A 15,642-nucleotide genomic window follows, 5' to 3' on the forward strand; every position below is an offset into this window, starting at 1 on the left:
CTTTGCTTCGACTCAAGCAAGGCAAGTTTGAATGGCTAGCTGAACATCAAGAAGCTTTCAAAAAGATCAAGCAATACTTGATGCATCCTCCAATATTGGCTCCTCCGAATGGAAAGAAGCACATGCGCTTGTATATTTCAGCTTCGGATAAAACAATAGGATGCATGTTAGCTCAGGAGGATGAAAATGGCATCGAAAGAGCCATCTATTACCTAAGTAGAGTACTCAATGATGCAGAGACTAGGTATAGTGCAATAGAAAAACTCTGCCTTTGTTTATATTTCTCATGTATTAAACTCAAGTATTATATAAAGCCAGTTGTTGTTTATGTTTCGTCCCATTATGATGTTATTAAACATATGTTATCGAAGCCAATATTACATAGTCGAATTGGCAAATGGGCTTTAGCCCTAACTGAGTACTCTTTAACATTTCAACCCCTTAAGGCAATGAAGGGGCAAATTGTGGCAGATTTCATTGTTGATCATGCAGTAGTGGAAAATTCTCAGCAATACGTGGAAATGCCACCTTGGAGGTTATACTTTGACGGTTCAACTCACAAAGAAGGAACTGGCGTTGGAATATTGCTAATTTCTCCTGAAGGAATTCCAACAAAGCTCAAGTATAAAATCGAAGGCCCTCTGTGTTCCAATAATGAAGCTGAGTACGAAGCATTGATAGTCGGACTTGAAGCTTTGTTAGAATTGGGGGCAACCAGAGTCGAAATTAAAGGAGACTCCGAATTGGTGATTAAACAACTAACGAAAGAGTACAAGTGCATCAAAGAAAATTTGATCATGTACTTTGTCATAGCAAATAGGTTGCTTAAAAAATTCGAATATGTGGATCTGAACCATGTCCCAAGATTGCAGAATCAGGAAGCAAACGATTTGGCACAACTAGCCTCAGGGTACAGGGTATCGAAAAGCAAATTCGAGGAATTGATCCAAGTAAGAGGCAGAGCAATGGCTACGAAACTTTCTCCAAGTGATCTGGAAAACTCACAAATAGGGTTTGCTAACAAAGAAGAATTCGAAGTTTTGAACATAGACTCGTTGGCAGACACAGACTGGAGAAGTCCAATTGTGAATTATTTGAAGGACCCTTCGTCAGACACGGATAAAAAGGTAAAATATCGAGCCTTATCATACTTTCTGATGGGAAATGAGTTGTTCAAAAAGACTCCTGAAGGAGTACTGCTAAAATGTTTGGGTGAAGAGGAAGCTTACTTAGCTCTCTCGAACGTGCATAGCGGAGCATGTGGTGCCCACCAAGCGGGGCACAAAATGAAATGGCTTCTATTTCGATACGGAATGTATTGGCCTTCCATGTTAAAAGACTGCATAGAATTTGCCAAAGGGTGTCAAGAATGTCAAGAACATGCAGGTATTCAACATGCTCCCGCAAATGAACTAAGTTCAATAATAAAGCCTTGGCCCTTTAGAGGATGGGCGTTGGACCTAATTGGAGAAATTCACCCCAAGTCATCTAGAGGTCAAAGGTATATTTTAGTGGGAATCGACTATTTTACAAAATGGGTCGAAGCTATACCACTCGCGAATGTTGATCAAGAAGCTGTGATCGAGTTCATTCAAAAACATATTATATACAGATTTGGGATCCCAGAAAGTATAACTACAGATCAAGGATCAGTGTTTACTGGGCGAAAAATGCAAGATTTCGCCAAAGAGATAGGCTTCAAGTTGTTTACTTCTACACCTTACTATGCTCAGGCAAATGGACAAGTCGAAGCAGCGAACAAAATAATAATTGGTCTCATAAAGAAACATGTAGGGAAAAAACCTAAAAGTTGGCACAGAACTTTGGACCAAGCACTTTGGGCTTGTCGAACATCTCCGAAAGAAGCTACGAACACTACACCTTTTCAACTGACATTCGGACATGATGCGGTACTCCCAGTTGAAATATACTTGCAATCAGTCCGGATACAAAGACAAGCAGAAATTCCCCCTAACATGTACTGGGAACTGATGATGAATGAATTAGTTGACTTGGACGAAGACAGACTTCGAGCTTTGGAGATGATAAAGAGACAGAAAGAAAGGGTGTCCAGAGCATACAATAAAAAGGTGAAAGGTAAAACGTTTATTAATAATGACCTAGTTTGGAAAGTTATTTTACCTATAGATCGAAAGAACCAAGCTTTGGGGAAATGGTCCCCACACTGGGAAGGTCCCTTTCGAATCTTGAAACTATTCTCAAATAATGCTTACGAGATAGAGGAATTAGCAGAAGATCGTAGGATCTTAAGAGTGAATGGGAAGTATCTAAAGAGATACAAACCAAGCATGCATGAAGTAAAGATTGCAAAAACGTAGACATCTAAGTAATACTACGTAAGCCAAAATGGTTAGATTTGCACCAAAATGGCTTCGTGATCAGAAAACATGTATAAATAAAAATACGGCAGAAGATCTTCATTAATTTTTATAAAAAAAAGGAGGTACAAGCGACTTTGGTCCATATGGAGCAGCAAAGATTACAAAAAGCGAAGCAGTAAAAAACCTAAAAAGGATCTACCCTTTAGTTGACCCTTTGTTCTAAGTCTTCCAAAGACAGCATATGAAGACCCTCTGCTTCGAACATGTTCATGCGCCCCAAATCTCGCATCCTTCGCACTACACCTCTCTTGAGGAACAAATAGGATAAAAACCTCCCAAAAGGAAGGCAACTTACTGAACCCTCTCGAGAGGAAGTTAAAGCAACAGTTTCCACGAGTCGTTTGAAGATCAACAAAGGAAAGTTGATCTTCACCCCTCGCAAAGCACAGGAGATGAACTCTAAGTCCTCCACCATAATGTTGTTCTCATCACAGCTTCGTGGGTAAAAGTTACCCACTAGAAGTTGATGCCAAATCCTGATGACTTTGGCGCTATATGGATCATTCTCCATGAGACCCTTCAGTAAGACAGAAGTGGTCATAGTGAAGCTGTTATCATCAAAGGTTGCTCCAGTGTTGCTGCAGCGCAACAAGTCAGAGATGGTGGAGGGCGTGATAGAAACTTCAGCCCCTCGAACTTCAGAAACTATGGTAGTTCTTCCTTCAGGATCAACGCGTAGGTACGCAAACATCCAAAAGTCAGCAAGCATCTTGGGATAAACAATCCCTTCTAAAATTGTTGGGCAAAATCCCATCCCCTGATTGTGGAAAAGAGCACGAAGGCTGATGTGATGCCTGCTGAATTCTTCTGGAGGCCTCAGAATCTTTCTGCGCAGCAGTCGCTTTAACCTTTCTCTTTCGAGCAACAGCTGTAACAAAGATTGGAATTATTATTTCGATAAGAGAAAGAAGAGTCAGTCTAAAGATTAACTAGACCCAAACCTTCGGGTATTATAGTCAAGACACGAACGTGTTCAAGATCTATATGAAGATGCCCTTTGAAAGTATCCAGGGTATGCTTAGTCGGGACCACTCGTTCAGCGCGTTTTTTGGTACTCTCTTGAAGAATTTTGAAAGCATTCCCACACACGAACCAGTCTGGGAAAGGAGGGCTTAAAGCCACACCAAAATCAGCACTTGGTAGTGGAGGGAATTTTGGAGGATTAAGTTTAAATGCCACTTCATAACGTAGTTCTGGTCGAACAGACGGGGGCAATTTCAACTTATCCAGTTTTGCAGAAAACTTTTCACGTAAAATAACAGCAGCTTCGCGAACGGTCCGACTAAGATCATCAGGCCTGTAAATAGTTTCAAAGAACTTTTGAAAAGCTTGGATTTCTTTAATGTGAGTGGAGGTACCTTTGCGGAATTTATCCTGCACAACAGTAAAAGCTTCAGTTAGTTCTCGAGTAAGGCCTTCGACATCATAGATTTGTGTGGTATAATAATCTGACCACCATTGTTGAAAATCTGGATTGGAATAGAAAGCAGGAACGAAAGAGATAGGAGAAAGGGTGAAAACATCAGTATATCTGGCTATCTTCGTATCACATTCATCTTCAGTTAGATATAAAGTACGAAAGCACATGTGGTTCCTTTTGTCATACAGACACTTGGGCTTCACTTGGACCAACCCAAACTGTCTCGACACAAGATTTGGCTGATAGCAAACGAGGATACATTGACCTTTGGAAGGTCGAAGGCGGTGATAGAATAACCTCGGGGTAAGAAAAGCTTCCCAAATAGCCAAAGACTCAGCTTGGTGATCCGGAGATGTTGTAGGAAATTCTCGAGTAAACCATTCAGGACCTACAGCTCTTCGTACAAATGGAGCCATCGAAGAACTGAACTGGTAACGTTTAGCAAACATCATTACATATGCTAAGAAATGTTCACGAAGTTTCCCAGTTTCTTCTTTCGGGGTTAACAAGGCCAATCTAGTCCCTTCGACAGCTCGATTTTTGATTTCTGGAACTTCTTCGTTGACGACGCCCCTGAATGGGAGGTGAGCTTCGAAGGTGGTATTAAGCCACAATTGTAATAACCAGAAGGGACCAGCAAAAAGGAGAGATCCTGTTGTGTAAGTCTTTACAAGATCTACAGCTTCACCAAGGTTTTCGTAAAGAAATCCTAGAATCAATTGGCTCAGGTTCAGTTTCTTACCATCATGTAACTGATTAGCCATGCAAAGATATCTTTTCGCTACTTGTATGGACCTGGAGCAGAAAACACACCTCGAAAGCCATAATGCCAGGAAAGCAATATGTTCTACCTCAGAGACTGCAGCATTTGCCTGATCATGATATTGCTCGATGAAAGTAGTATAAGTGACTGTAGCTTCGTTGAAGTTGATAGTATCAACATCCAAGACATTAGGATCACAGGTTTCGCCAGTCGGTCGAAGCCCTGTGATGGCAGCTACGTCGAAAAGGGTTGGAGTAATCATTCCACATGGAAGGTGAAAGGTATTGTGAGAAGCGTCCCAGAAATGGACTGACGCTACTAACATAGTTTGGTTATACTCTAAACCAGTCTTGGACAATTGAATTAGGTCATAAATCCCTAACTCTTGCCAGAAAGAAGCCTTCTGTTTCTCCACTTTGGCTAACCAAGAATAGTACAGTTCGGGATCTTTTGCTAAAGGGATTGACCTAAAAACCTTCACAAAATTGGTTACATAATCTAACCTAATTTTCTCTAAGGCTACGGGAGGCGCAGTCGAAGCCCCTTCTGTAGGGTTAGAATCCTCTAAGATTGGATTACCTTCATCGTCTATTTTAATCTTGCTAACCAGAGGCCTAGTCTTATAATACGCAGGAAAGAATTTATTTGGTGAACTATTTTCTCCTGGTAACGGGCCCATGAAGGCATAAGTTTTTCCAGAAAGTTCAAAAGGGATGATTACCTGAGAAGCGTAAATGGCGCGTTCCTCCGCAGTATTCGGATTTGGTATGTATTCGTGGTTCCCCATTTGCATAGGTTTCTGAAGCTTCAGGACTGGTTGGAGAACATTTGAAGAAGACGCCATTGAAGGATGTTTGATTTGAGGAAGAAGTTTGAAGGCAACTAAGTATGGTCTTTTCTGAAAAGAGTTTGAAGGAATAGAACTGAAAGGGAAAAAGAGAGGAAAAGACTAAGTATTTAAAGGTTTAACGGAAACCCTTTCAAATCTTTTGGGTAAAGACTAAAGGACACGCGGCAAGTATTGATTTAATCCAACGGCGGTCGAATAGTCACCAGCTCTATTCCTAGGATATAGGAGTAATGATCATAAAGTAAGGTCAAGACGTGGGAATGTAACTGTTGAGAAGACATTTTTGAAAGCGACAAGACGTTTTGGAAACAGAGTCATAATTGATTATGACGTCAATTATTAGTCTCGAGACTCTAAGAAAGCAAAACGAAATCCCATTATGGCAAGAAACGCCCATTTCTCTCGTTTGTCGAAACAGGCATTTATTGGGGGCAATTTGTTAGCTGGAGATTTCGTTTAAGAAGTTGATCTTCGAAGGTTTTAAGTTCGAAGAATGATGGTTACTGATGACCATCTTCGAAGATTTAAAAAATGGCTACTGATGGCCATGCTTCAAGAAAATGTCTAAGTTGAAACGAAGGAGAGAAGTATCGAAGCTAACACGGAAGATATCTTTGCTATAGAGGTTACTTGTGAAGAGTGAAAGTTTGATCGTTTTCAAGAATCTTACATTGTGGGGGTCTAGAAGTTGCTTACTTCTATACAGGTAATTAATTGTTCTCTCTTGCCAAAGTAATATGTTGCATTTTATTGCTTCAGATTCATTCCGTGTATACTTTACATTTTGACAGAAACACAATATACTATTTTGTGCCTTAATTAGTTGTTTTTGTTTAGCTTAATTAAGACATGGATGCATTCAAATCGATTGTCAAAAGAGTACGAGAAAGGGGTATTAGAATTCGTTAAGTTTGCGGTTGCGCACACCGAAGACTCGAGTCGAATGACGTGTCCTTGCATGGGTTGCTGTTATGGGGGTCAGGTTGACGCGGATCAATTGGCATCGCATTTACTACGGTTTAGAATTGATAGAAGTTATACATGTTGGAATTTGCATGGTGAGAAAAGTAACGGGAATGTTGAATCGAGGTATAATATGACGTATGCTTCACACGACGATTGCATAGACACGTACGATTATGATCGAGTCAAAGAGATTGCAGAAGCGCTTGAAGAAGATCTTGAGGATTGTCCCAAAATGTTCGAAAGGTTGGTAAGCGATGCAGAGAAACCGTTGTATAATGGTTGTACAAAATTCACAAGATTGTCTGCGGTGTTAGAGTTGTATAACTTAAAGGCGGGCAATGAATGGTCAGATAAAAGTTTCACAGAGTTATTAGCCCTTATGAAAGATATGCTACCAGAGGATAATGTTCTTCCCAATCGAACGTATGAGGCCAAAAAGATGTTGTCCTCTATTGGCATGATCTATGATAAGATACATGCCTGTCCAAAAGATTGCGTTTTGTTTCGAAACGAGTATGCAGCGTTAAATGAGTGTCCTAAATGAGGTGCCCCTCGATATAAGAAAAAATTGTCTCCGGCAAAAGTCTTATGGTATTTTCCTATAATTCCGAGATTTAGACGCATGTATCATAGTGAAACCGATTCAAGACACTTGACTTGGCATGCAGATGAAAGAATTATTGATGGAAAGTTGCGACATCCGGCAGACTCACCACAGTGGATGAAAGTTGATAATGATTATCCTGAATTTGGAAAAGAAGCAAGAAACCCTCGCTTGTCATTGTCTACAGATGGAATGAACCCACATGGTATTCAAAGTATCTCGCATAGCACCTGGCATGTGATTCTTATGATTTATAACCTACCTCCGTGGCTATGTATGAAGCGTAAGTACATGATGTTATCTATGTTAATTTCTGGGCCTAAACAACCAGGGAATGACATAGACGTATACTTGGCACCCTTAATCGAAGATTTAAAGTTTTTGTGGGAGAACGGTGTGGAGGTTTATGATGGGTATAGGAAAGTAAGTTTCAACTTGAGGGCGATGTTGTTTGGAACAATTAATGATTTTCCACCATACAGAAATCTATCAGGGTACAACAATAAAGGTCAAAAAGCGTGTCCTGTTTGTGAAGATGGAACTGATACGACACGATTGAATATTTGTGAGAAGAATGTCTTTCTTGGTCATCGTAGATTCTTAAATTCTAATCATCACTACCGTGGATGGAGAAAAGCATTCAATGGAGACACCGAACAACGTAGAGCTCCATCTATATTGATAGGTGATCAAATTTTTGAAAAGGTGAAAGATGTGAGTACTCAGTTTGGCAAGCCTTTTGTACATACACTTGTCAAGAGTGGGTGGAAGAAGAGGTCAATTTTTTTTAACTTCCATATTGGAAGTCGTTGTACGTAAGACATTTCCTCGATGTTATTGTTAGCTGGAGATTTCGTTTAAGAAGTTGATCTTCGAAGGTTTTAAGTTCGAAGAATGATGGTTACTGATGACCATCTTCGAAGGTTTAAAAAATGGCTACTGATGGCCATGCTTCAAGAAAATGTCTAAGTTGAAACGAAGGAGAGAAGTATCGAAGCTAACACGGAAGATATCTTTGCCAAGACTTAGACATTTCGCAGAAAATTACATAAAGTACTGAAGCTTAATGTATTTCCGTAATATTTTCGAATATAATTATACGGCCACATGTCGAAAAGGACTTGAGCGGGAAGATTTGAATTGCGAAACGGTTTATGTAACTGCACATAGACAGATGGCATCCCCAGAGTTCTCGTGGATAACGTGGCATTAGATTATTGTATGACCGTTAGGGTCAAATTTAGTATAAATAGGAGTCTTAATGATAAGATTTCGTGTGTTCATTTTGTACAAATCACTCACATATTGCTCAAGTATCAAGTGTTAAGAGAAAGAGTTCGCTGAGAAATGTACGTATGACACCACCAATTTGAATACATGTGTATTTACTTTTATCAAATATCTTTTCGATTTCTTTACTGTCCTTGTTTAAACTTTTACTTTCGAAGTCATTTAATTTCATGCACATTACTTTCCTGCAATTTATATTCTTGCGACTTACATTCTTGCATGTTAATTTTCTTGCAATTTACATTCTCGCAATTTACGTGTTTTCTTATTACGATTTATGCGTCGAAGTTACACTAACTCATATAACTAGCGTTATCTCGAATGATTAGTCATTTGAACATAAATTTCTCGAAATCAAAACAAACAGGTATGAACCAAATCATATCAATAAACCTTCCGTTTGACCATGTCCTAGGATCAATCTAGTCGATCCTGCGAGTAACCAAATCATATTTATTATAGTTTGGAGGACTAGCGGTTGTTTACCGGAAATCACCATAAACAGTTATGCATATTGAAAAAAAATGTATTTGACAGTGTTATTGGTACGTTACTCAATATACAAGGAAAATTTAAGGATGGCCTTATAATAAGGAAGGACATGGTAAACATGGGAATGAGAACTGAATTGGGACCCGTGACGAAAGGAAGACGAACATATCTGCCACCTGCTGTTTATACTCTATCTAGAAAGGAGAAGAAAATAATGTGTAAGTTCCTCAGTGAAGTTAAAGTTCCAGAAGGCTACTCATCAGATATTAGAAGACTTGTGTCCATGAAAGACCTCAAGTTAAAGAGTTTAAAGACGCATGATTTCCATGTTATAATGGAACGTTTTCTACCAATATGTATACGTTCTATTTTTCCAGAAAAAGTAAGAAACGCAATAACTAAACTGTGTTTTTTCTTCAAGTCAATTTGCAGTAAGGTGACCAATCTTGCGATCTTACCAACATTGCAAAAAAAGATAGTTGTTACTTTATGTGATCTTGAAATGTATTTTCCTCCCTCGTTTTTGACATAATGGTTCATCTAGTCGTTCATCTTGTGAAAGAGACACAATTGTGCGGACCAGCTTATATGAGATGGATGTACCCTGCTGAACGTTATATGAAAATATTAAAAGGGTACGTGAAAAACCAAAGTCGACCGGAGGGTTGTATTGCCGAACGATACGTTGTTGAAGAAGCGGTTGAGTTTTATACTGAATATCTGTCAAATGATTTAAACTTATATAAATATTTCTCATAAGTTGTTAAAAAATAAATAAAAAATGATCCATTATCGATATATTGCATTTGTTTACTTCAACGATATGAGGTCTCATATTGAATTTAGGATCATAGAGGACGCCTCTCTATTAGAGCTGAAATTGAAACTGGAGAACTTCTTACACTACACTGTCAATCGAATAGTGGTTATGATCGAGTATCGTTCATCCACAATTGATAAAGAAGAGAGTATCAAGTTTATTAAGTTTGAGTTGAAGATAAATGCATATGTAAGATTGGGTTGAGTTTGTAAAACATAGAAAACATGAAGATTTCCAAAAAACATGAAGGTTTTATTGAACATGGCTTGGAATGATGAGAATAATGTTGGAACTTGTAGAATAGGTGGGATTCGTTTAGTTGTTTAGGGATGATTTTCTTATTGTTATAATGTAATGTGAATTGGTTTAGTTTTTTTGGTCATGTTATAATGTAATGTGAATTGATTTAGTTGTTTTGGTCATGTTAGAAATATGTGAATCGGTGTATATATATTTTGGATTAATTACAATGGTATATAATGTAATGGTATAATTTATAATGCCTTTTTTATATATAATCGAAATCGCTTCTTTATTGAAATAATAAGATTACTGAAATAATGGGATTACGATTGTAAATTATAGGTTTATGGGATAACAATGGTAAATTACAGGTTCGTGAAATAATGCTGCCAAAAATGCAGGTTTAGAAATTAAAAAAATAATAGGTTTATTAAAAACACTAACGAAAGCGCTTTTTAGGTAAAAGCGTTGCCTTAGGCCTATCTATGAAAGCGCTTTTTAAGAAAAAGCCTTAGGCCTATCTATGAAAGCCCTTTTAAAAGCGCTGTCGTAGGTAGCATAAAAGCGCTGACTTAGGCCTATATATGAAAGCACTTTTCAAGAAAAAGCGTTGCCTTAGGCCTACCTTCGACAGTGCTTTTGCCTAAACAAAAAGTGCTGCTAAAACCTATAGCAGCGCCACCTACGACAGCACTTTTAAGCACTTTTAAAGCCTAAAAAAAGCGCTTTCGTAGGTCTTTTATGGCATAGTGCATTATGGATCCTTTTCCTATGGTACCAGGACAAGTGAAGTTTCTTATAGTGGCAGTCGATTACTTTACTAAGTGGGTGGAAGCTAAGCCCATACTTTGGATCACAACAGAAAGGGTGCGATGTTTTTATTGGAGGAATATAACATATAATTCTGGCCTTCTTGGGATTATTGTATCAGAGAACGGAACACAGTTCTCAAGCTCATCGGTCATAGAGTTGTGTAAACATATAGGCATCCAAAATCAATTTATTTTAGTCGAACATCCTCAAGTTAATGGACAGCCTGAAGCGACTAACAAGATTATCCTTCCAAGAATGAACAAGGAATTAGAAGAAGCAAATGGGTTGTGGCTTGAAGCGATTAACATGAGATATTGTAGTCTCTCATAAGATTCCAGTGATGCGGCTAAATCTATTATCATTTTGTCGACAATCGATTAATCTAAATGAACAATTGATATATTCCTTTGAAAACTTAATTTTTGCATTTGAAAAATATTTAATGATAGCTTATGATGCATGGATGATGCATGGAAATTTAGAAACATTAAAGATTAAAAGACTAATGATTTTATGAGAAATTAAAGCTTATATACATATAAATTGCCACTGAATCTTAATCTTCATGATTCAATCTTGATTTCCAAAGCTTATTCAATATTGATACTTGATTCTAATCTTTTTCTTCTTTGATATTTCTTCTATGACAAACTTTTATCTTCATCAAAACTAAGCTAAGAAAGATGATGAACATCTTCTTTACAGACTTGACGTCAAAGAAACCCCTTCACCGTGCTCGCAATGGCTTCAACTTTCTCTAAGGATTTCCTCCTCCACCGCTGGGACATGTAGCGGGCGATGGAGTCTACATTCAACTAATGGCATACCACAGAGGCGTCTTGTCATACATCACATGTGGAGAAATATCAAAAAGGTCTACGTTGGCCTGAAGAAATTCTATTAAGGTGGACCTCACTTCCTGGGAAAACTCAAATCCTATCTTTATTGAACAAGCAAGGTTATTACAGAGCTGGATAGACTCAAACTCTCCATCCAGAATAGGCCAAACTTCATCTTCGCATGCGTCCAGGTCGAACGTGTTGGTTTTTCCCAGATCTTATTTTGCTCCTGTTGTTAACATGAGAATGTGCTTATGAATAAGCTCCTTGTTCCATTTTGCCTCCTCTACGCAAGTGCTAATCATGTCCGACCTTCCTTTATATCTTGATAGGTTACTTTCAATTGGACTGATGATGCTACTACACTTAGATTCACTAAGAAGGATCTCCCCATGATACCTCTGAAGGCACTCTTACACGATATTAATTGGAAATTGAGGATTATCTTTCTCTCACACAATCCTTTTAATATTGTTTTTTGTCAAAAATGTTAGTTTGTTGAAGGCCTAGTTGTTTCAACGTGTCGGTGTAGAGGACGTTGCAAGAGCTTATGTCATCCACAACGAATCTTGTCAAAATTTGATCAGTGATGGTGACTACTAGAATTAGAGGTAGGTCGAAGTTTGAAAGTCCATTGATCTTTTCGCGATCCAGAAATCTTAACTTCGATCAATCTTTGTTTTGATGATTGGCGATATTTGCCGTTTGTAGCAGGAAATCTTATGACATACAAGTGTTGGATGTTGCGGTATCGTGGAATTTATTGATTGGTGACAAATGGTGAATGATTGATTTGGAGGATGGAATGGATCTCTTGAACATGACTAACAGAGTTACCGCTTCTACTCCTTTTACTTTCGGTAGATATCTGATTTTAGATTGAGATTGATCTATAAATGGAGTTCTGCAGGAGTAAGAATTCGTTTCTCATAGACGACGACATCGTTACATTCTGGAACCAAAGTTGGTTGTCATATGTTGGTACGAAATCCTGAGTCAGTGTTGCTAATCTTTGATACAATGGTGCAAGATGGATGTAAAAGTTAACACTCCAACGTCTAAGTCAATTCAAAATTCAAGATAAATGTAATAAAAGTAGAGATAAAAAATTACACCTTGCGTTTCACATAAGATGACTTTTATTCCTCAGATCATGTGAAATGAATTTGAGATGATTTAGGCCTTAGCCATGATAGCCTTTGAATGAACAATTCCAAATTCTTTGCATTTTTAGGATTTGGTTCACTATAAAAATCAACGTTTCTAAATAAAAAAATATAGAAACATAGATGGCAAACACAAAAATAATAGTGATAGCCTCAATGAATAATAGTTAATTAATTATATAATATTAGTATTTTTATCAATTAGAATTATTTCATAATTTATTATTTACAATAATTAAATAGATACAAAATATTCGAAAACAGCACTTTGTTGAAATGATAAGTGTCTCTTTCAATTAATCAGAGGTCTTGATATCTAATTTATATATAAAAAAATAAAATAGAATTTATTTTATTAATAAAATTATATTTAGAAATTATTAAGTTGTAACCTTTAAGAAGTAAAAACAACTATTTTTTTCTTTTTATTTTTAATTTGATGATTAGTTTTTCATTGACCTTAATCAATTGCTTAGTTTAATAATGTTTTAATTTTTTTATCTTAATTTATTTCAGTTCAAAAATATTTTTATCACGTGTAAAATTAATAATTTAAAACTCGGACCGTTCATGCCGATCAGACTAATTAGACCGTGACCATAGGGTAGAGCGGGCGAATAAAGCCATTGGACCTTAGTTATAATTGATCCGGTGAAAATTGGTATGATTCGACCGGTTCAGTGGTCAGACCAGTGAACCCGTAGATTTTTTGATTCGGCAAATTGATTTTTTTTATATTTATTTTTAGTTTAATTATAATTTTAAACCCTTTATTTTAATTTTTTAAAATTTTGGTGACCCTATTTTAAAATTTAATTTTAGTAATATTTATAATTATGTTAAATACTTATAATAACTAAGTAATTTAAAATTATAGAAATAAAAATTCTGTCAAATTTTAAAAATCGAATATTTAACCTTTGAAAACAATTAAGATTATAGTTTTACCAACTGCAACATATATCTGTTCGATGTTTTATTTTGATCATAGAAAAGAGAGTTCTATATTATATAATTATAACATTTCTCCCCAATGCAATTTTCATTAAACTTATTTTCAATTAATAATAGAGTATACTAATATAATAAATTTTAAAAATTAGAAAATTAATTATTCGATTGAATGATACTATAAATTAACAAAAATTTTGAATTTCTTTTTTTTTACATTATTATAAGTCATGTGGTCCGAAGAGAAATTCATTAGCCCGACTCAATAGTTTGACTGGGTCGATAACCGGTCCGAATTTTAAAACATAACACACATTTATTTTTTTCAAATAAATTTATTAAATAATAATGCTGTACTTTTTATTTTTAAAATCCATTTTCTTTGTTTCCCACCCACAATTTCCTTTAATAATCAGTCAATGTGTAATGAAGGTAAAAACTAAGTTTTTTCATCTATTTTTATCATTGACTAAAATCTATTTATATTTTTCTCAGAGCTTAATTGAGGTATTTTTGTTATAGATTAGAAAATTTTTTTTCTCTGTTTGGTAAGACATGTTTTGGAGCTTATAGTTTATGTCTTATGTCTTATAAACTCATATGATAATTTAGACCCATTTGATAACGATCTTTTCATCACGAACTTATAGCTTATTTTATTAGCTTATAGCTTATTTTTCAGACATTATTTAAAATAACGTTTTAACTTATGTCTTATAGCTTATTATATTTTCTTTCTTTTTTATCCTTATTATTCTAATTAAAACTCATTTTTAACCCTTATAATTTATTTTAACTTAAAATAAAATAAATATATATTAAATATCTTGTATGTCATTTTACATTTATAAGTTAATTGAACTGTTAATTTTACCAAATATTTCAATGAGCTTATAAGCTATCTGTCTCAACCTTCCGCTATAAGCTATAAGTCATCAGTCATAAGCTATAAACTATCAACTAGCTTATCAGTCAACCGCTATTTTTACCAAACAGATTTACATTTTTAAATTGATTTTAAGAATTTTATAGAAATTGTAGAACATATTTTAAATTTATTTGACATGATAGTTTAAATATTTATTATTGAAAGCTTTATTGTGTTCAAAATCGCATATTTTTATTTAACAAACATAAAAATGATAGTTACGTATTTTTATTTAACAAACATAAAAAATGATACTTACGTATTTTTATTTAACAAACATAAAAATGATACTTACATATTTTTTTTTAAAATAGTTCAAATCTCAATCTTTTTTTAAATTTTAGTATTTAGAAATGTTATAACAAAAGGAAAAAAAATATGTATTACACTATTAATTAATATCGATCATGTATTCTGTTAAGTCACACTGAAAATTTTAAAAAAATTATATGACATAATAGAATGATATATTTTTATTGGATGATTTACACTGTCATTTTAAAATAATAACAAAAAAATTGCTATAAATATCTTTTATTAGAATCTATTTAAACTAAATTTTATATAAATTTATTTTATAAAAAGTTCTCTTTTAAATTATTTGTATAAAAAATATATAGCACTATACAAATTATTTTTTTAAAATATTTTAACAAAGGATTTTGAGATTTTAAATATCACAATTAATTTATTTTATATTCTTTCTCATTCTGGTTCTCAGGCCAAGTAATTCAGAGTTCATATTAAAAAATTATAATACTAATCAAGTATTATTCCCACTTAAAATTGAATTCGATATTTTTTAAACTTTCATTCTTTAGCATGAATTTGTTTACCACCCGAGCTCAAATACTCGGTTGAATATGACAATTTTTCTCAAAATTAAAAATATACCTTTACTTTTACTATTATTAAAACATACATTCATTTCATTTAAAACACAATTGACTAAAAACAGGGGTGATGCTTGGACACCCATTTGACACCTAATAATACCCAATACAATTGTTTTTTATGACTTATTTTTTTAAAGAAAAAATTATAAAAAAGTTAATAAGGAAAGAACCAAAATGTACTAAATAAACTACTTTTTTA

Source organism: Vicia villosa, unplaced genomic scaffold, assembly GCF_029867415.1.
Source record: "Vicia villosa cultivar HV-30 ecotype Madison, WI unplaced genomic scaffold, Vvil1.0 ctg.001947F_1_1, whole genome shotgun sequence".
Lineage (NCBI taxonomy): Eukaryota > Viridiplantae > Streptophyta > Magnoliopsida > Fabales > Fabaceae > Vicia > Vicia villosa.